The sequence below is a fragment of the Pongo pygmaeus genome, chromosome 5 (genome assembly GCF_028885625.2).
Source record: "Pongo pygmaeus isolate AG05252 chromosome 5, NHGRI_mPonPyg2-v2.0_pri, whole genome shotgun sequence".
Lineage (NCBI taxonomy): Eukaryota > Metazoa > Chordata > Mammalia > Primates > Hominidae > Pongo > Pongo pygmaeus.
The window spans coordinates 88,244,999-88,267,791 of NC_072378.2; the positions used below are offsets into that span (position 1 = coordinate 88,244,999).

At 37.5% G+C, this 22,793-nt stretch overlaps 1 protein-coding gene across 3 annotated transcripts in view; it reads right to left on the minus strand.

Moving 5' to 3' along the window:
* Positions 1 to 22,793, minus strand: part of RNGTT (RNA guanylyltransferase and 5'-phosphatase) — a 358,579-nt gene that overhangs the window by 106,537 nt on the left and 229,249 nt on the right. The gene's annotated exons all lie outside the window — the stretch shown is intronic.

The window sequence follows — 22,793 nt, forward strand, 5'->3', positions numbered from 1 at the left end:
AGAGAGCCAAATCCCATTCACAATTGCTTCAAAGAGAATAAAATACCTAGGAATCCAACTTACAACGGACGTGAAGGACCTCTTCAAGGACAACTACAAACCACTGCTCAATGAAATAAAAGAGGATACAAACAAATAGAAGAACATTCCATGCTCATGGGTAGGAAGAATCAATATCGTGAAAATGGCCATACTGCCCAAGGTAATTTACAGATTCAATGCCATCCCCATCAAGCTACCAATGACTTTCTTCACAGAATTGGAAAAAACTACTTTAAAGTTCATATGGAACCAAAAAAGAGCCCGCATTGCCAAGTCAATCCTAAGCCAAAAGAACAACGCTGGAGGCATCACACTACCTGACTTCAAACCATGCTACAAGGCTACAGTAACCAAAACAGCATAGCACTGGTACCAAAACAGAGAAATAGACCAATGTAACAGAACAGAGCCCTCAGAAATAATGCCGCATATCTACAATCATCTGTTCTTTGACAAACCTGACAAAAACAAGAAATGGGGAAAGGATTCCCTATTTAATAAATGGTGCTGGGAAAACTGGCTAGCCTTATGTAGAAAGCTGAAACTGGATCCCTTCCTTACACCTCATGCAAAAATTAATTCAAGATGGATTAAAGACTTAAATGTTAGACCTGAAACCATAAAAACCCTAGAAGAAAACCTAGGCAATACCATTCAGGACACACACATGGGCAAGGACTTCATGTCTAAAACACCAAAAGCAATGGCAACAAAAGCCAAAATTGACAAACGGGATCTAATTAAACTAAAGAGCTTCTGCACGGCAAAAGAAACTACCATCAGAGTGAACAGGCAACCTACAGAATGGGAGAAAATTTTTGCAATCTACTCATCTGACAAAGGGCTAATATCCAGAATCTACAATGAACTCCAACAAATTTACAAGAAAAAAACAAACAACCCCATCAAAAAGTGGGCAAAGGATATGAACAGACACTTCTCAAAAGAAGACATTTATGCAGCCAAAAGACACATGAAAAAATGCTCATCATCACTGGCCATCAGAGAAATGCAAATCAAAACCACAATGACATACCATCTCACACCAGTTAGAATGGCAATCATTAAAAAGTCAGGAAACAACAGGTACTAGAGAGGATGTGGAGAAATAGGAACACTTTTACACTGTTGGTGGGACTGTAAACTAGTTCAACCATTGTGGAAGTCAGTGTGGCGATTCCTCAGGGATCTATCTAGACCTAGAAATACCATTTGACCCAGCCATCCCATTACTGGGTATATACCCAAAGGATTATAAATCATGCTGCTATAAAGACACATGCACATGTATGTTTACTGCGGCACTATTCACAATAGCAAAGACTTGGAACCAAGCCAAAAGTCCAACAATGATAGAATGGATTAAGAAAACGTGGCACATATACACCATGGAATACTATGCAGCCATAAAAAATGATGAGTTCATGTCCTTTGTAGGGACATGGATGAAGCTGGAAACCATCATTGTCAGCAAACTATCACAAGGACAAAAAACCAAACACTGCATGTTCTCACTCACAGGTGGGATCTGAACAATGAGAACACATGGACACAGGAAGGGGAACATCACATACCGGGGCCTGTTGTGGGGTGGGGGGAGCAGGGAGGGATAGCATTAGGAGATATACCTAATGTTAAATGACAAGTTACTGGGTGCAGCACACCAACATGGCACATGTATACACATGTAACTAACCTGCACGTTGTGCACATGTACCCTAAAACTTAAAGTATAATTTTAAAAAAATGTAAACTGAGCACTCCAATTGCATTTGTGAAAAGATCACCTGACTCATTTGAAACTTTATCTTTCAGGGTGTGAGTCAGCCTCAAAATAAGTGAGAACTTATGGTTTAGAATAGAAAGCCTCCACCGGCTCCACAAAGGAGCTATAGTGTAGCAATACAACACCAGGCTCATTTAATCTACAGCACTAGAAGAATTAAAAGATAAATGATCATCCAAAATGAATTTCATGTAACAATCCTAAAAGACTGAGGTTATTGTTCAATATAATACTTTTTATCTTTCCTCCTCTAAATTATAAATTGTTTACTAAAGGTGTAGAAATTGTTGATTTGAAAATTAATTTGGTAGAACTGCTTTAGGTGTTTATTTTACTCACCTCTTCCTTTCTCAAATCACAAAGATCTTAGATGGATACAAACAACTCAAGAAATAAGCACCTATTTTTTATTTCAATTCAACAAGTAATTAGTGAGCAACTACAGTGTCAACTCTTCTTAGGTTATGCATAATATAACTTTTGTAAATTAAATTATATGTTCCTGCAAAACTTCTGTTTTCAGAAGATGGAGAGAAGGTGGTAGTCTGACAAGGGAGCTCAGGATCCAAGGAACAAAATGATGATCAATACTTTGGGTTTTCTTTTTGTCTCATGTATTTCACACTGGGTACTGGAGACACCAACAACCCAAAAACGCCAATGGGAGGAGACCCAGAAAAGAAAAGCCCCAAGAAAAGCATGCCCTCTCTATCCAGGAAGCGGGCAGCCTAGCAAGACAAGCTTTTCGACAATAACCACTCCACTTTAGCTAACCACCACAGAAAAAAACAGCAGCCCACCAGCAGCCCACCCTCAACCCTGCCAGCAAAGGCCAGGTGGTGAAGCTAGACGTCCATCCTCTGTAGGCTGTAAAAAGAAGTCCCAATCTTCTGCTGGGGTAGGAACAGAGAAGGCTGAGTGGGGGAGCCACCCACAAAGATATCAGTGAAGACCAAGAGGAGACCATTCGACTTCACTCCTAGGTTAATTCTCTTCAATAGTAGCTGCTACTGAATTAATCTGGCCAGGAGGCAAAGAGTAGGGCAAGAATAGAGCGTATTACAGAAATTCACAAGAAAGTGCTAACTCGCCATTTAAGTACTGTTTATAGCTAGGTGTGGTGGCTCATGCCTGTAATCTTAGCACTTTGGGAGGCAGGCGGATTACTTGAGGCCAGGAGTTCGAGACCAGCCTAGCCAACATGGGGAAACCTCATCTCTACTAAAAACACAAAAATCAGCCAGGCATAGTGGCACACGCCTGTAATCCTAGCTACTTAGGAGGGTGAGGCACGAGAATCACTTGAACCCAGGAGGTGGAGGTTATAGTGAGCCAAGATTGTGCCACTGCACTCTGGCCTAGGCAACAGAGTGAGACTGTCTCTCAAAAAAAAAAAAAAAGAAAGGAAAAAAAAAGTACTGTTTATAGAGCTCCTATTGTTACAAGGCACTAGGCTGGAGAAATGGAAGGAAGGATATGTTAATAGATGGGGGCTGACAAAAATTAAAAAAAATAAAGTGGTGTCTACTGATCTTTTAATTGAAGCCTATGATTTGCCCTAATGACAAGACTATATCATAAAAATGAGTTCATATAAGAAAAAAATGGGTATAACAGAAGAAAAATACTTTAAAGAGGTTTGAAGCCCCTTATTTTCTAATTTATTTTATTTCTTATTTGTATTTATATTATTTTATTATTATTCCTAATCAGACTGAAGTTGCAACATTTCTGTATGTGCTTAAAGTCACATAGAAATGTATGCTGCCAACTCTTTGTGCTATCTTCCAATTAGGAAAAAAATAAATGAACCACAGTGAAGAAGCAGATTATATGAGGAAAACCTTTAAAAATTAGTGGAAGAGAGGATACAGAGTATGTCCAAAACCAGATGTTTAGTTGACATATTTCTTTTAAAATATACGTTCACAAATCTCATTGCAGCAGAAGGCTATCCCTTTTCATAGTATAAAAATGGTTAAAAGCAATGATACATATTTAGAGTTATAGAAAATAAACATCTAAGTAAAGCAGTTTCAAGCCTAATGTACAAGTTATTTGGATAAGAAAATGGGCATTAAGAAAATAGCAGACTTGAGATTTAGGCTCACTAGAACCACTTAGTGCAAGTGTATTACTGGCAAATTCAATAGCCTTAGAGAGGTCATCATGGTTGGCCTTCTTCAATCCCTCTGCCTAGAATACTGCAAGGTATCAATAAATGCTTGCTTAATGAAGGAATGCCACAGTTGACATTTGGCTTTCCCTTCACTTAGCTTCCATGAAACTTTTCTGACTGCCTCGAAAATCACAGGCTATCACTTGGAATTCAGTTATCTGCTATTCTTAAACAAATGTGGACTTTTTTATTCCTTCTGTGGTTCAGTTCAGACACTGCAACTTTGAACTGAAATAAATGATTCATTCTCTAGTCTAAATGTATTCAACTGGTTACTGAGAAAATTTCAGATTTATACTGCTTCTTCCAACTTGATTACAGTACTTTAATACCTGCATTCCAAATGTTAAACTACCTCTAATCCTTTACATTTGTAATAAAAACAAATACTTTACATATTTATTATTGCAACTTCCGGTGTTTACTCTGTGAAACTTATGAAGAGATTGCATTTTTACCTTGTACATTTATTCAGCTTGGCTAAAGAACTCAATTTAAATTTTATCTATATTAAAAAGCCTCTGAAATACAAGGACACTTGCTTTTCAATTTGCATTTAAAAGATGTGTATTTAACAAAATGTTTTATTTCTTTCAAAAGAATTTAATTTGAAGTTCTCAGGGTACTTGTACCAAAGTACATATTATCATAAGAATAGGTAAGAAATTCAAAGATGACCTAACAGAATTCCTTGTCATCTTTCTTACTTTACATATGAAGAAACAAAAAGCCATTTGTGTTTAATGGTTCATCTGTCAGTACATCTACTCATTTCATCATCCAAGAAGTGTTGAGCATCTCCAGGCTGGCATTTGGTGCACAGTAAAGAATAAAAAGACATCCCTACTCTGTGGCTAGTGGTTTAGAGGAGAACTAAAACCTTGGTTGAGCTCAACTCCTAGTCTAACATGTTTCCATTGCATTGGTTATAGTCAGAATTCAATTACAAAGCATTCATTCTCCAATGGTGCATGCTACTAATATTCAATGGTGTCATTAATTAGATAGAATATCCTAAGTAAAAAAGTTAAACTTTTCCACTACCTATTAAAGACTTTGGGCATTATCAATATGCTACAGTTACTATGAGATAAAATTATTATTAAATCTACACTTTTCAGATTTCAAGACCTTCACATATTTTTTCTGCCCTACCTAAACTTTACAATGATAACAAATTTCTGTAGTCTTCAGCCTTTTATCATTTTCTAGCCACAATCCCTTTACCCTCACCTAAACACACACCACAATACACACGTCAGACTCTAATTTTTCATACAAATTATACCACCTCTCTGGGAACATTCTCCTAAGTCTAGTGTTCTAATCCAAATCCTGGACTTAATTAGAAAGAACGACAAAAAACTTACCCTCCCAATCATCCTTAATTACCTAGTACTTATTACTGTTTCATTAAATTTGATCCCTAAAGCTCCAGAGATGTTAATTTCTCAGGTTGTGAATATGGTATTTGCTATGTCATTAATGAAATTATAATTTCAAAAAAAGAATTTTTCTGATCACTTTTAAAGAAAAGTACTATCGAACAGATTAGGAATCTGGTCTACCACTTATACAAATACAAAAGTACTATTTATAAGGAAAAAAAGGTAAATGAGTATATGATGAGTATTTAACATTCATTAAGGGTTAAGGCACGTTCTAGCTGAGAAAAGCTTCTGCAGTGGTAAAAACTGTTGTATAAAAAATTGCAAACGTTAAGGAAATCATCACACAAATAATGAAGTCAAACCATGTTTTTTATGTTAGTTCAAACTTTGGATGGTATTTTAAAAAATTACTTCTCTACTTCTTTCCTCTCTTGTGGTCCCAAGACATTTCTCTTCTGAACCTCTTTCCCTCTTTGGAAGTTTCCATTCAATATATGCATTTTATTGGCTGCTCTTCTCCTAACACCCCTTAAATATAGGCATTACCCAGAGTTTTATCTAGAAAGGTACCTAATTTTATATATTTATCCTAAGCAATTTAATTCACTGGTATGGTTTTAACACATATGAATTGATCCCTTCCAAATCCCTACTTTAAATCCAAACTACACTCTCAATTCCAGATTAATATATTCCACCACTTGGTGGGCAATTGTACTGATATATTCCTGTCAAAAATCAAATTAGTAATCTACTCTTATAATATTTATTACATTTTGGTTGATGATCTCAGCCTCTCTAAAGAAGGAAGCTGGGGTTCCTCCTTGCCCTCACAACTAATCACTAAATCTAATTTTTTGTTTGTTTTTGGTCTTCCAAATTCATCCTCTCTTTTTTTATATATAGTAACATTTTTTCCAAGTTCTCATCATCTGTTCTCTGTCCTTTGCTTTATCATGCTTTCAGCCCACACTCTACAATGTCCTTAGCTTGACTGTACACAAATCTGATTGCTTTCCTTACCTGCTCAAATCTTTCATTGAATCCCCCAAATCTAAAAGATAATGGCTAAACTCTTCAGAATGATCTGGCCTCTACCTACTGTTTATATCTCATTATAACAACCTTCCTTACAGTCTAAGGTCCAAAAATAACAAGCTGCCTACAATCTTCAAATTACTCCATGTTGTTTCAAGTCTCCATTGCCTTTACATATTCTAGTCTGCCTGGAAATACCTTCCTACCAAGTCTGTCTGATAAATTCCTATTTATCCTTCAAAATTCATCTCTCATGTAAATATTCTCTAATGCTTCCTGCTCCACACTAAAGTGGAGTTCTCTATCATTATCATTTCTACAATGCTACCTTTTTAAATCTTGTTTTCTCTCTATTAGACTTAGGAACAACTAAGACATTGGCTATGTCTAAGCCACCTTGTATCCTAAGCACCTAGCACAAAGGTTGGCATACACATGCCTCAAAAATATTTATTAAATTATATACTTAAAATGGATTCACAAGAATTCCATCACCTAGTATCTATCATACTAGATTATACCAAGGAAAAACAATTCTAAGACTGCATTTAAATAGACCAATGTCATTAGCAAAATGTTTACAGTAAATTCAAGTTATCGTAAAACTCAGATCTACCATCTAGTCACTTGTATTTTTTCATTAAGCAATTAAAGAGGTGATCATTAGGAAATACAGAACAAACATATACAAATTTTAAGAACACAGACTTTGGTTTTCAGCTACAACATGTAATAGAGTGTGCAAGTCATCATTCCCACTTTAAAACAAGAAAAAAAGCTAAACAAACCAAAAATATATGACTTTTCTAAGACTCATCAGAGAATTCAGATCACAGGGCACACTGTCACCCTAAAATCTAAAGACACAGGAGAAGAGAAAGAATCATAGCCAAGAACAGCACAGATCAATGTATCTTGAACAAAAGCTGCTGGAGTCATAATAAATGGTAAGAACACTTACATGATAATTTTGACAAATTACTGGAAGTGAGTATGGATTACTTGGTAGTAAAAAGTTGCTGGTGACCTAGTCTTAGGGCAACCTTAATACTATGACGGGTTTTATTTCCAGGCTTTTGACAAGGTTTTCACATTAAAGATCCAGGAAAAATCCCCTCACATATAGGAAAGTGGGAGAAGAAAAGTAACTGTAGTCATGAGCCTCATAACAATGTCTGGAACAATGATATACGGTTATCAAAGGTGGTCCCATAAGATTATAATGAAGCTGAAAAATTCCTATCGTCTAGTGACATCATAACATCATAGTGCAATGCATTATTCACATGTTTGTGGTAATGCTGGTATAAACAAACCTACTGTGCTGCCAGTTGTATAAAAGTACAGCATATATAATTATGTACAGTACATAACACTTGATAGTAATGAAAATGTTACTAGCTTATGTATTTACAATAGTGTATTTTTATTGTTATTTTAGAGTGTATTCCTTCTACTTATTTAACAGCAACAACAAAAAGTTAACTTAGAGATTAACTCAGGCAGGTCCTTCAGGAGGTATTCCAGAACATGGCATTGTTATCATAGATTTCAGTTCCATGCATGTTACTGGCACTGAAGACCTCCAAACCAAACACGATGTGGAGGTGAAAAACAGTGAAACTGATTATCCTGACCCTATATAGCCTAGGCTAATGTGTGTGTTTGTGTCTTATGTGGAGTTCTGATAAGTAAGCAACAATGAGGAAGGAGCCCCAGGTAGGAAAGAACAATGAACAATTCTTCTGACAGATGGCTAATCACAAACAACCTGAGAACTCAATGACCCATGTAGCCCCCTCAGTACAACCCTATAAAACTTCCCTACAGCCCCTGCCTCTTTGCAGACAGCCCCTTCTCTGCTGTGCTGCCTATTGCTACTTTGCAACATTATTTTCATACTTTCTCTAATAAATCTACCTTTCTTTACCTACAGTTGTCTTGATAAATTCCTTTACCACCTGTGTCACCGGCCCCAGATAGTCACTACCTGCAACATCTTAGTTTTTAACAAAAAAGTAAAATTAAAAAATTAAAAAACATTAAAAATTAAAAATTTTGAAAATATAAAAAAGCTTATAGAATAAGGATATCAAGAAAGAAAATATTTTTATACAGTTGTACAATGTGTTTGGGTTTTGTTTTTTGTTTTTTGAGGCAGAGTCTCGCTCTGTCACCCAGGCTGGAGTGCAGTGGTGCAATGTGGGCTCATTGCAACCTCTGCCTCCCAGGTTCAAGTGATTCTCCTACCTCAGCCTCCCCAGTAGCTGGGATTACAAGCACACCCCACCATGCCCGGCTAATTTTTGTATTTTTAGTAGAGACAGGATTTCACCTTGTTAGCCAGGCTGGTCTCAAGCTCCTAGCTCAGGTGATCTGCCTGCCTCAGCCTCCCAAAGTGATGAGATTACAGGCGTGAGCCATCGCGCTCGGCCGTGTTTGGGTTTTAATCTAACTCTTTTTACAAAAGAGTCAAAAGGTTAAAAAAAAAATCCTAAAAGTTTGTAAAGTAAAAAAGTTATAGTGAGCTAAGGTTAATTTATTGTTACAGAAAACTTTTAAATAAATTTAGTGTAGCCGAAGTATGCAGAGTTTATAAAATCTACAGAAGTATGCACTAATGTCATAGGCCTTCACACTCACTCACCACTCACTGACTTACCCAGAGCAACTTCCAGTCCTGCAAGTTCTATTAGGTGCCTGATACAGGTGTACCATTTTAAAAAATCTTTTGTACCTTATTTTTACTGTACGATTTCTTGTTTAGATATGTTATAATATGTAAATACAACTGTGTTACAATTGTCTACAATATTTAGTATAGTAACATGCTGTACACATTTGTAGCCTAGGAGCAATCGGCTATGCCATATAGCCTAGGTGTGTGGTAGGTTATACCATCTAGGACAGTGATCCCCAACCTTTTTGGCATCAGGCACTGGTTTCATGGAAGAAAATTTTTCTACAGACAGGGGAAGGGGGAGATAGTTTCGGGATGAAACTTTCCCACCTCAGATCATAAGCAGCACGTGACCTAGGTCTCTCACATGTGCAGTTCATAATAGAGTTTGTGCTCTTTTGAGAATTGTTAGACATGAGTTCTAAATTTCTTTTCAAAGAATCAATGTCAGTATGTTCAATTCCTCGTCTTCTACTTTTAAACTTAACTTCCTCTTAAAGCAACCTTTTTCGATTACCTGCTCCACCCTAACTCATTCCGATTACCTGCTCCACCATGACTCATTCCCACTACCTCCTCTGTCATAACCATTTTTCCCGCCAAACCACTCACCCTGTCACTCTTTTTAAATTAGCCAATCAGAATTACTTTAGCCTGTGCCGTCTAACCCTAACCAATAGGGGAAGGACACAGCAGCAGGGGCCACATGGTCAGGGATAAGAACCCCTTTCCCTCCCTTGCCCAAGTGTGCGCTCACCATTACTCCATGTGTAAGGGCACACCCTTCTATAGAAGTACCTTGCCTTGCTGAGAATTAAAAATAAAATTTTATATTCGAGTGGTATTTCTTTTGTGGCACCAAAACTTCACTTATAACAATTCCGGGGCTGGCCATGGATTACATTCCCTTCCTGGGGCGGTCTCTGGTTCTCTCTCATGAGGAGGCGTGGCCCGCCCCCTTGTGGCAGCCTCAGGGGTGAGAAATCAGGACCCACCCAGTTTGAGGAATAACCCAAGCCCTCAGCAACGTGGAAAGAAACTGGCCAGAAACCTAGCTTAAAGGATCCTCATATACTGCCGCGACGATTCTGTGTACAGACCAAGAAAGGATAAGTCGCTGGAGATGGTGAAGTATTTCCTTGGTGGTTGGGACTAAGGAAAAAGCTGCAGGGTGGTAAAGCATTCCTTGGTTAGGACATACCAAGGAGAGAGAAACCGCAGGGGCAGTAAAGCATTCCTTAGTCGGAACTAGGGAAAGAAAGCCACAGGGGTGGTGAAGTATTCCTCAGTTGGGATGTCTTGGAGGTTAAAAAGAGGTGAGAGATCTCCATTCAGGAGGGGGTTGAACCTCAGAAAGAGGTGAGAAATCCCCATGGGGGGCGGGGTGTTGAACCTCAGAAAGAGGTGAGAAATCCCCATGAGGGGGAGTTGAACCTCAAAAAGAGGTGAGAAATCCCCATGGTGGGGGGGGTTGAACCTCAAAAAGAGGTGAGAAATCCCCATGAGTGGGGGTTGAACCTCACACAAACCTCCGGTAGTATGAAAAATATTCAGAACACCCCTTTCCTTTCTTCTCAGGGGAAGAAAGAGTAGCTACACTCCAGCCGGTCCCTCCCCAGGGGAAGGGGAAGGAGAGGGGAGAACAGCAGCATAAGTGCTGGCAGAGGCAGGGAAAGACCAGCAAAGAGGAAAGAGAAACTGGGAGAGGAAGTCAGAGAGAAACAGAGAGAAAGAGACAGAGAGTCAGAGGGGGAGAGAGAGAGAGAGAGAAAGAGAGAGACAGGCAGAGAGATAAAGACAGAAAGACAAAGAGGAAATCAGGGAGAGAGAGAGAAAGAGAGAGACAGGCGGAGAGATAAAGACAGAAAGACAGAGGAAATCAGAGAGAGAGAGAGAGAAAGAGAGTCAAAGAGAGAGAGAGAAAGAGATAGAAGTAGTAAAGAGAAAAGAGTGTATCCTATTCCTTTAAAAGCCGGGGTAAATTTAAAACCTATAATTGATAATTGAAGGTCTTCTCTGTGACCCTATAACACTCCAATACCACCTTGTTGTCAGTGTAAATAAAGGCATAGCCCCAAAGCACTGAGGCCACTGACAATCCATAGCCTTCCTATCAAAAATCCTTAACCCAGTAACCCACGGATGGCCTAAATGCATTCAATCTGTACCGGCAACTGCTCTGCTAACAGAAGAAAGTAGAAAAACAACTTTTAGAGGAAACCTCATTGTGAGCACACCTCATCAGGTCAGAACTATCCTAAGTCCAAAAAAAAAAAACAAAAAAGCAAAAAGGTAGCTTACTGACTTAAGAACTTTAAAGTGTAAGTCTATTCCATTAGAAAAAGATGATTTAACATTAACCACTGAAAAGTCCCTTAACCCAGCAGGTTTCCTAACACGGGATCTAAATCTTAATTACCATACAAAGGTCCGACCAGACCTAGGAGGAACTCCCTTCAGGACAGGAGGATAGATGGTTCCTCCTGGGTGATTGAGGGAAAAAGACACAATGTGTATTCAATAAGTGATAAGGAAACTCTTGTAGAAGCAGAGTTAGGAAAAGTGCCTAATAATTGGTCTGCTCAAATGTGTGGCGTATTTGCACTCAGCCAAGCCTTAAAGTACTACAGAATCAGGAAAGACCCATCTATACCAATTCTAAGTTAATATGGACTGAACGAGGTCTTATTAATAGCAAAGAATAATTGAAATCCCAAACTTAACAAGGTTTTCAACAAAAGTAAAGTTTGCTAAAAGTTAACAGTGTAACACGCATTATCCTAACTTCTAATCTTGTGGCCTTAGACACTCTAGTCCACAGACATGAAGGAAGTTCACTTTGGAAAAGAATGGTTATCATCTTTGGGGAAAAAAAGGGGGGGGCAGGGGGGAGAATTTATGTAAAAAGGAATGTTATATGGTAAATTCTTGTCCTAAAATAACTGGTTGTTTAAAGAAAGGGATGTTTGCAACAAGTCAGAAAGTTGAGGCATGTCAAAGAATTGTAAAAGTTGTGAAAAAAAAAGTTATAAAAGGGAATTTATGCAAGAAAGGTTGCATAATTTAAAAGTAATTAGGCCTCCTGAATGTAAAACTATTGAAGAAACAGTGAATGTGCAAGGTGTATAAGGAAAGTAAAATATATCTTTGGTAAAAGGATTATAAGGAGGCATAAGAATGTGGATTTTTACCTACATTAAAAGGTTAAAAAATTTTTGTTTTAAAGGTTTAAGCAAGTTTTGAAATGTTAATTGTGAAGGCAATTCTGTGTGTAAACATATTGGCTAAAGTTAAAGGTGTATCATCCAGTTTTTCTGTGAACTGGACATTAAAATAAAAGCACAACAGGTTTTTCTTAAAGCACCAACCTGCTCTTTAACAAAAATTATAAAAGGTTAAAAAGACTCTAAAAAATCTTACTTTATGGTCAGACATTAAAATTGGATAAATAGGTCTACAAGGTTTTATTAAAATTGAGTTTAACATTAATAACACACTAATATAAAGGTGAAATTTAGCTTATCTGGTATAAAAATCATACAGGAAGCACTGTCAAATATAAAATGGTGTTTGGCTTTTTTTGGTCTAAAAACTAATAAAAATAGGTGCTAAAGGAAATTTCTCAGTAAGAAGGCACCAAGGACTATAAAGTCCACTGCTGACGTCCCCACATTTAAAACAAAAGGTCAATTTCTTAAAAATTATATATTTGGTTTATCTGCCACTTGGCCTTTTAGCAGAGGTACCACCCCTAGAATTTCCGGTAAACTAGCACCAGCCTGAGGATCACGTTCTCATCAAAGGGTTTCGGAAAGAAGGTCTAGCCTGGGAAGGACCCTACCTTGTGCTGCTAACCACTGACAATGCTGTTCCCATAGTGGAAAGGGGATGGACTCATCGCACCCAAGTCAAGAAAGCGCTGTCCCCTCCAGAGTCATGGGCCATAGTCCTAAGAGAAAACCCTACCAAACTAAAGCTAAGAAAAATTTAACTCTCTTTCTTCTATTCTAATATTCTTTCTTCTTTCCTCACTCTATTGCTGACCATCTAGTTATTAACATAACCAAGTCAATTTTGCTTCAAACTATTGCATTTAATGCTTGCCTTGTTATACCCTGTGGGGACTTGCCAAGTCAAAGACAGCTCTCTACTTCAGAAAAGTACCTCTGTCCCTCCTGACTCTCGTCAGACTGGGCATTAGTGAATTGGGACCATTTAATCCGGGGAGATTTTGATAAAGACCCCAGTGTCAACCAGGAGTCTTGTCCCACCAATGTAGAGCTTTTATGCTGTAGCTGGTCCAAAGTTCTGTGGACCACTAAAGAGCAAGAATAGACTGTCCCAACTGGTTTTTGTAATTTCCTAAAACCATACATTCATTTTACTAGAGGGACAGCTGTCCCCCAACTGTAAGCTAAACCACTGTAATCCTATACAGGTTATTATCTTAAACCCTCAAAGTTCTTCCCCTTTTCTAAGCTGGTTCCCTTCATTAAGCCAGTTTTATGGTATGGGGGCTGAGGTTTCAGGGACAGACCCTATTAGATTCTTTGAAATGTGCTTCTTTAATCCCCTGCTGCCTGCACCTTCTCTAAGCCTTCTTCCAAAACCTTTCACAACAGAACAATTTCTCCTCCTCCATCTAACAACAAGACCAAAATAGCTATTGTAGAAGTTAAAGACTTAAAACAAACTTTGGCAATTAAGACAATACCAAGATGCAAATGCCTGGTTGAAATAGATCAAATATTCCCTCCGCAAGTTAAACAAAAGCAATTGTTATGCTTGTGTGCATGGCAGGCCAGAGGCCCAGATTGTCCCCTTTCCACTAGGGTGGTCCTCCAGTCAACCAGGCATGGGCTGCATGGTAGCTCTTTTCCAGGATTCTACTGCCTAGAGTAACAAATCATGCCAAGCTCTCTCTCTGCTATATGTCAAAGTCCGACACCCTGCAGGTCAGCCCCGAGGGCCATCCAGCTTCCATCTCCCAACACTAAGTTCACTTTGTGTCTCTCACGACAGGGAGGAAACTTAGTGTTCCTTGGAGACCTGAAGGGATGCAGTGAGCTTAAAAATTTTCAAAAGCTTACCAATCAGTCCTTATTCATCCCTGAGTGGATGTGTAGTGGTATTATGGTGGACCTTTACTGGACACTCTGTCAAGTAACTAAAGTGGCACTTATGCTTTAGTCCAATTGGCTATCCCTTTTACCCTGGCATTTCATCAACCAGAAAAAGAAAAAAAAAAAAAAAAAAAGACATCGTAAAGCTAAAGAAGCCCCTTATGGGTCTTTCGACTCTCACATCTATTTAGACACAATTAAGAGTCCCATGGGGAATACCAGATCAATTTAAAGCCCGAAATCAAATAGCTGCAGGATTTGAGTCAATATTTTGGTGGGTGACAATTAATAAAAATGTAGATTGGATAAACTACACCTATTATAACCAACAGCGATTTATTAACCACACTAGAGATGTTGTTAAAGAATAGCTGAGCAATTAGGGGATACTAGCCAGATGGCTTGGGAAAACTGTGATAGGCTTAGACATGATATTAGCAAAAAGAGGAGTTTGCGTCATGATTAAAACTCAATGTTATACCGTCATCCCAAACAACACCGCCCCTGATGGAAGTATAACAAAGGCATTGCAAGGTCTGACTGCTCTGTCCAATGAGTTAGCCAACAACTCAGGAGTGAATGACCCCTTTACAGAATAGCTAGAAAAGTGGTTTGGTAAATGGAAAAGAATAATATCCTCAATTCTTACTTCCCTCGCAGCCGTAATGGGTGTACTTATTCTTGTCAGGTGCTGTGTCACATCATGCATCCGTGGGTTGGTGCAGAGGCTCATAAAAATGGCACTTACTAAAACCTTCCTTAACTATCCTCCACCTTATCCAGAGAGGCTTCTTTTGGAAAATCAAGCAGAACAACTAAGCCAAGACATGTTAAAAAGTTTGCTAGGAAATGCAAGAGGAGGGGTTGTTAGATAAGAGTTCCAAATTTCTTTTCAAATAATCAATATGTCAATATATTAAATTCTTTGCCTTCTACTTTTAAACTTAACTTCCTCAAAAAGCAACCTTTTTGGATTACCTGCTCCACCCTGACTCATTCCAATTACCTGCTCCACCCTGACTCATTCCCATTACCTGCTCTGTAATAACCATTTTTCCCGCCAAACCACTCACCCTGTCATTCTCTTTAAATTAGCCAATCGGAATTAGTTTAGTCTGTGCCATCTAACCCTAGCCAATAGGTGAATGACACAGCAGCAGGGGCCACATGTGTCAAGGATAAGAACCCCTTCCCATCCCTTGTCCAACTGTGTGCTCACCATTGCTCCATCTGTAAGGGCGCACCCTTCTATAGAAGTACCTTGCCTTGCTCAGAATTAAAAAGAAAATTTTATATTCGAGTGTTATTTCTTTTGCGGCACTGAAACTTTACTTACAACAAGAATCTAAGGCTGCCACTGATCTGACAGCAGGCGGAGCTCAAGCGGTAATGCTCACCTCCTGCTGTGCCGCCCAGTTCCTAATAGGCCATGGACTGGTATGGGTCTGTGGCCTGGGAGTTGGGGATCCCTCATCTATGACACTCTATAATGTTCACACACGGAGAAATCTCCTATGGACATCCCACCAGCATGACTGTATTTAAAAATGTGCCCAGATTATTCAACATAACAAAGGCCTGCCTTCAAGGGAAACTAATATAACAATGGCTTATCTGATCTGAGGGAAGGGAAAGTAATCACCTCCAGCCCTATCTAGTCTTCTGTCTCATCTAAGAGGCCAAAACAAACAAACAAAAAAGCTAAAAAACACTAAGGTCACAGCCCAGGAATGCAAGCCTCCTAAAAGACTGATATTTTGTCATAGGATTATAGAACACTTCCCCTCCCCTCCCTGACACCTTACCACTACATCAAAAGGGCTCCAGAAGAATTAAAATAGATTACAAATGAAAGAGCTACAACACACAGACTCCATTTAAGAAAAAGTTCTTAGAGAACCCAAAAACAACAAAGGAAAGAATAAAAGCCCCCCCAAAAAAACATAAAAACAAGGACAAAACAAAAAACAAAAAGCTGATGGCATCTATATGTGCAGCAAAACAGTAAACACAGCCCACAGGTCTTAGCCAGATTAAAAGAAACCTCGAACTAAAGGCCAATCTACTTCACTTCCGATTATCCAATATATTATACACTATGTCCAGCATTCAACAAAATAATCACAATGTATGCTAACAGGCAGGAAAAACCGCAGTCTGAAGAGACAAAGCAAACACCTGAACCAGACTCAGATATAATGTAAATTATGGAATGAGATAGTGATTTTAAAGTAACAACAATTAATATGTCAAGAACTCTAATGGATAGATAGTATGCAAGAACAAATCGTTAATGTCAGCAGAGAGATGGAAACTCTAAGAATGAATGAAAAGAAAATATACAACAATAAAAAATAAACAAACTGGACTTCACAGAAAGATTTTAAGATGTATTCATCAAAAGATACCATCAACAGGGCAAAAGGCAACCTACAGATGGAAAAAAAATTGCATCATATATCCGATAAAGGTTTAACATCAAGAATACAGCTGACCTTTGAACAATGTTAGGGGCACTGACCTCCCATGCAGTTGAAAATCCACATATAACTTTTGATTCCCCCCAAAACTTAACTATTAATAGCCTGCTGTTGACCAGAAGCCTTACCAATAACATAAACAATTAACATATATTTTGTATATGTATTATATACTATATTCTTAAAATAAAGTAAGCTAAAGGAAAGAAAATGTTATAAAAATCATATGGAAGAGAACATATATATATTTACTATTCACTAAGTGGAAGTGAGTCATCACAAAGGTCTTCATCCTCATCATCTTCATGTCGAGTAGGCTGAGGAGGTGGAATAAGAGGAGGGTTGGTCTTGCTGTCTCAGGGGTGGCAGAGGCAGGAGAAAATCCAAGTTAAGTAGACTCACACAGTTCAAACCTATGTTGCTCAAGAATCAACTGTATAGAGACATTTAAAACTCAACAACAACAACAACAAAAAAAAACCTGATCCAAAAATGGACAAAGGATATAAATAAACATTTCTCCAAAAAAGACATACAAATTGCCAAGAAGCACATGAAAAGTGTTCAAAATCACTAACCATTATGGAAATGCAAATCCAAACTACGATGAGATCCCAGTTTACACCCATTAGGATGGCTACTATCAAAAGAACAGAAAACAATGTTGGCAAGGATATGGGCACTGCTGCTGGGAATGTACAATGGTACAGCCACTGCAAAAAACAGTATGGCAGTTCCTTAAAAAATTAAAAATAGAATTGGCTTATGACCCAGATTCCACTTCTGGGTATTTACCCAAAATAACTAAAAACTATGTGTTAAAGACATATTTGTAAACCCATGTTCATAATAGCACACTATTCACAATAGCTAAAATGTGGAAGCAGCTTGAGTGTGCTTTGACAAATGAATAAGTAAAATGTGGTATATACATATAATGGAATATTATTTGGCCTTAAAAAGGAAGGAAATTCTGACATATACCACATCATGAATGAACCTTGAGGACATTATGCTAAATGAAATAAGCCAATTCAAAATCATAGATGGAAAGTAGAAAGCCAGGGACTGGAGGAGGAAGCAATGGGAAGTCAATGTTTAATGGGTTACAGAGTTTCAGTTTCACAAGATAAAAAAAGTTCTAGAGATAGATGATTGTGATGGTTGCATAATACCATGAATGTATTTATACTACTACTGAATTGTACACTTAAAAATGATTAAGATACTAAATTTCATGGTTTTTATATTTTACCACACTAACAAAAAAATGAAGAAAGGAAATACAGTAAGTCAAATTCACTGCAAGAGAAATGAAGAATGCCTATGATAGGCTCATCAGTAGGGTGAAAACAGAACTTGGCAGGGTGCAGCAGTTCACACCTATAATCCCAGCATTTTGGAAGGCCAAGCTGGGTGGATGGCTCGACCTCAGGAGTTTGAGATCAGCCTGGGCAACATGGCAAAACCCCATCTCTACAAAAAATACAAAAATCAGCCAGGTGTTGTGGTGCATGCCTGTAGTCCCAGCTACTTGGAAGGCTGAGGTGGAAGGATTGCTTGACCCCAGGAGGTTGAGGCTGCAGTGAACTGAATCTGTGCCACTGCAGCCTGAGCAATAGAGACTCTGTCTTCACCCCCCACCCCCCCCCCAAAAAAGAAAAAAGAACAGAAATGTCCCAAATGCAAAGAGCAAAAAAAAGAATAGCATATTTGAAGAACTGTGGGATGATTTTAAAAGATTTAAAAATGTAACTAGAATATCAAAATGAGAAGAAAAATGACTGAAGCAGAATAAATATAAGTAATAATGGCCAAGAATTTTCCAAAATTAATGATAAATCTCCAACTACAGATCCAGGAAGCTAAAAAAGAAAAAAAAATCACCAAGCAGGATAAAAACTGAAAAAATCTACACGTAGGCACATTATATTTAAACTACAGAAAATCAAAGACAAAAAGAAAACCTTAAAGGAAACCAGAGGAAAAACTCCTCTCACCTACAGAGGGTAAGAGTACATAACAAGAATCGCATCAGACTTCTCAGAAATCATGCAGACAAACATGTCTTAAAATTTAAAGTGTTGAAAGGAAAAAAAAAAACCCCAACAACCTTGAATTCTGTATCCAGCAAAATCAACCTTCAAAAGGACAAAAATTTTCTCAGACAAAAACTAAAGGAATTCCTTACCAGAAGACCTGTCCTGAAAAAAGTATTAAAAAGAAGTTCTTAACAGAGAGAGAAAAAAAGATACAGGTCAGAAACTCAAATCTACATAATGAAACAGAATGTTAAAGAAGGAATAAATGACAGTAATATAAAATATTTTGCTTTTCTTATTCTTAGAAATAAATGTCTATTCAAAGTAATAACAGTGATAATGTATGGGGCAATTACAGCATATAGTTCAGTGAAATAAATGACAATAATGTTATAAGGGATGAAAGGAAGGAACTGAGATACTCTGTTACAAGGCACAAGCACTACCCACAAAGCACTGTAGTGTTATTAGAAAGCAGATATAGATTACTTGTAAATGTATATTGCAAACCCTAGGACAACCACTTAAAAAAAACTGAAGAGAAGTATAATTTATATATTAAGAGAGAAAATGGAATAATATAAAATGTTCAATTTCAACCAGAGATGTCAGAAAAAGAGAAGATTTTAAAAATGAAAAGAACAAGTACAACAAATAAAAAACAGATACAAACATGGTTGATATTAATCCAATGATATCAAAGTTCACTTCAACTGTTAAGGACCTAAATATATTAATTAAAAAACAGAGACTGTCAGAGAAGTTTTTTTTAAAAAGACCCAACTAATATTTTCTATAAGAAACCCATTTTAGACATAAAGATGCAGGTAAGTGAAAAGAGATGGAGAAATACGTACCAAGTTAAAACTAACCAAAAGAAGGTTGGAGTACAGATGGTTCCTGACTTAACGTCAGGAAATGACAATTTCCTGAAATGACAATTTTTCAACTTTATGGTGACGTAAAAGCAATATGCATTCAGCAGAAAGTATACTTTGAGTACCTACACAACCATTCTGTGTTTCACTTTCACTACAGTATTCAATAAATTACATGAAACAGTCAACACATTATAAAACAGGCTTTTGTGTTAGATGATTTTGACCATAAGCTAATGCAGGTGCTCTGAACACATTTAAGGCAGGCTAGGCTAAGCTGCAGTGCTTACACAGGTTAGGTGTATTAAATGCATTTTTGACTTAACAATATTTTCAACTTACAGTAAGTATATTGGGAAGTAACCCCACCATATGCCGAGGAGCATCTGTATTTATTAATTTCAAATGAAATAGACTTCAGAATAGGAAATAACCAGGGATAAAGTGGAGTATTACATAATGATAAAGGAGTCAATTCTCCAAGAAGACATAACAATCCTTAACATGCATGTGCCTAAAAATAGAACATCAAAATATATGAGGCAAAAACTAATGGAATTAAAAGAGAAGCAAATCCACTATTATGTAGCTAGAAACCTCAACATCTCCTTTTTAGTAACTGATAGACCTAACAGGCAGGAAAGCAGTAAAAATGTTGTTGAGTTGATGAGCAACACTAATCAACTGAATTCAGCTGACATTTATAGAATAATTCATCCAACAATAGCAGAATAAATATTTTTCTCAAACTCACATGGAACATTCTAAAAGAGAGACACATTCTGGGCCGCAAAATACACCATAACAAATTTAAGGTTTTTTTCAGATGATAATGGAATTCCACTAGAAATCAATAACAGAAAGACGCTGGAAAATCCCAGAATATTTGGAGATTAAACAACTTACTTCAGAATAACACAAGTGTTTAAAAAAAAAAAAAAAAGAAAGAAAGAAAGAAAAAGCAGTCAAGAGAAATGTTAAAATATTTTGAACTAAATCAAAATGAAAATACAAACTTGCCAAAATTTGTGGGATGCAGTGAAAGCAGTGATTTCAGGGAAATTTACAGCACTGAAGGCATTTATTTGAAAAGATCTAAAACCAGAAACCAGTTTCTATTTTTGAAAATTCTAAAGAATGAGCAATTTAACCTTAAAGCACTCAGAAAAAAAGAAATAATAAAAATTAGAGCAGAAACCAATGAACTTGAAAACAGGAACAACAGAGAATATCAATAAAACCGAAGCCTTGGTTATTTGAAAAGATTTTTATAAATTGATAAATCTCTAGCCAGACTAATCAAGAAGAAAAAAAAAGGCATACATTTACCAATACCATAAGTGAAAGAAGGGACATCACTATTAATCACATTGATATTAAAAGGATAATAAAAGAACACTAAGAACACTCTATGCTCACTAATTTGATAATTTAGATAAAGTGGATCAATTCTTTGAAAGGCACAAGCTAACAAAAGTCATAGAAGGAGAAACAGATAATCTAACAAGGCCAATATTTATTTTAAAAATGGAACCTATAATTATTAACCTCTCCAAAAATAAAGCACTAGGCCCAGATGTTTTCACTGGGTGCATTATACAAACATTTAAGAAATGACATCAATTTTCTATAATCTGTTTCAGAAAATAGAAGCAGAGAGGATACTTCCTAACTCATTCCATGAGAACATTACCTTAATACCAAAATCAGATAAACATGATAAAGCAAAACTACAGATGAGTGTCTCTCAAGAACATTGTCATAAACTGAATGTGTGCAATGTAGAACTTGCAGTCAATGAAATTGGATATTCACTCAGGAGAATGATACCTAACTTCTCTAATACTTTGTTTAGGTGTCTCCATCATTTAGGAGGAGATACCTAAACAAAGTATTAAAAGAGAAGCTTGGTTACTCCTTATGGCTTATAGTAAAATGCAAGAGAAAGAGAAATAAAGCTACTGTTAGGCAAAAAAGAACCAGAACTTAAAGATGTGGCAAATTCTCAGTCTGTTCATATTTCAAAAGACGAGGGCTTTCTGAGGAGAACACCAAGATTGTGCCTGTACTACCACTCAGTAAAGAAACTATGAAATTATCTGAGCAGATACACTGCCAGTGTGAACTGTAAAGGACTGAATGAAGGAAGGCAGACTTCATGGATTCTACAAGATGGAAACATACAACCATCAGGCTGTGAACATGCATTATCCTTCAAGAAAAAGTAACAACACCAAATGTGATTTAGAGCTCATCAGAGAGCTGCCATTCTCACCACAGTCTTAAAGGGCAAGGATGATTTCCTTCATGGTTTCAACAAGCTAGGTTATTGCTACCCAGGAGCCTTGGGGACAAATCACCCTACACAGCCTTGGAGGCAGGAGTCTATGGAGGTGGGGCTGCCATCCCAGTGGATCCAGAAGGCAAAGCCAGTTGTTCTGAAAGGCAGAGCATGAAATCAAAGAGGTTATTTTCAAACCTTAAGATCTAATGGAATTTCCTCGATAGGTTTTGGACTTGTTTGGGACATAACACCCCTTTCTTCCTTCTGATTTCTCCTTCTTAGACAAGATCAGGCACTTTAGGGTGGTATGGCCATAGACTGATTCCTCCTTCTTAGAATGGGAATGTTTATTCTATGCCTGTCCCACCACCATATTTTAGTAGTACTTGCTAGTTTCACAGATTCACAGCTAGAGAAAATTTTGCCTCAGGACGAATCATACCTCGAGTCTTACCCCTTTCCACTTCAGATGATATTTCGATGAGACTTTGAACTTTAAGGTTAATGCTGGAATGAATTAAGACTTGGGATAAAATGAATGTATTTTTCATGTGAGAAGAATATAAATTGGGGGAAGTGAGGCAGGGCTAAATGTCTGTCCCCCCTCCCCAAATTCACATGTTGAAGCCCTAACGCCCATAGCTATATTTGAAAATACCGCCCCTTAGGAAGTAATTAAGAGTAAATGAGGTCACAAGGGTGGGGTCCTGATACAATAGGATTAGAAGTCTTATAAGAAAAGACAGCAGAGAGTGTTTTCCTCCTCCTCTTGTGCCATGTGAATACACAGTAAGAAGAGAGCATCTGCAACTCAAGGGGCAGAACCCTTGCCAAACACCAGCCCTGCTGTAATCTTGAAATTTCAGTCTC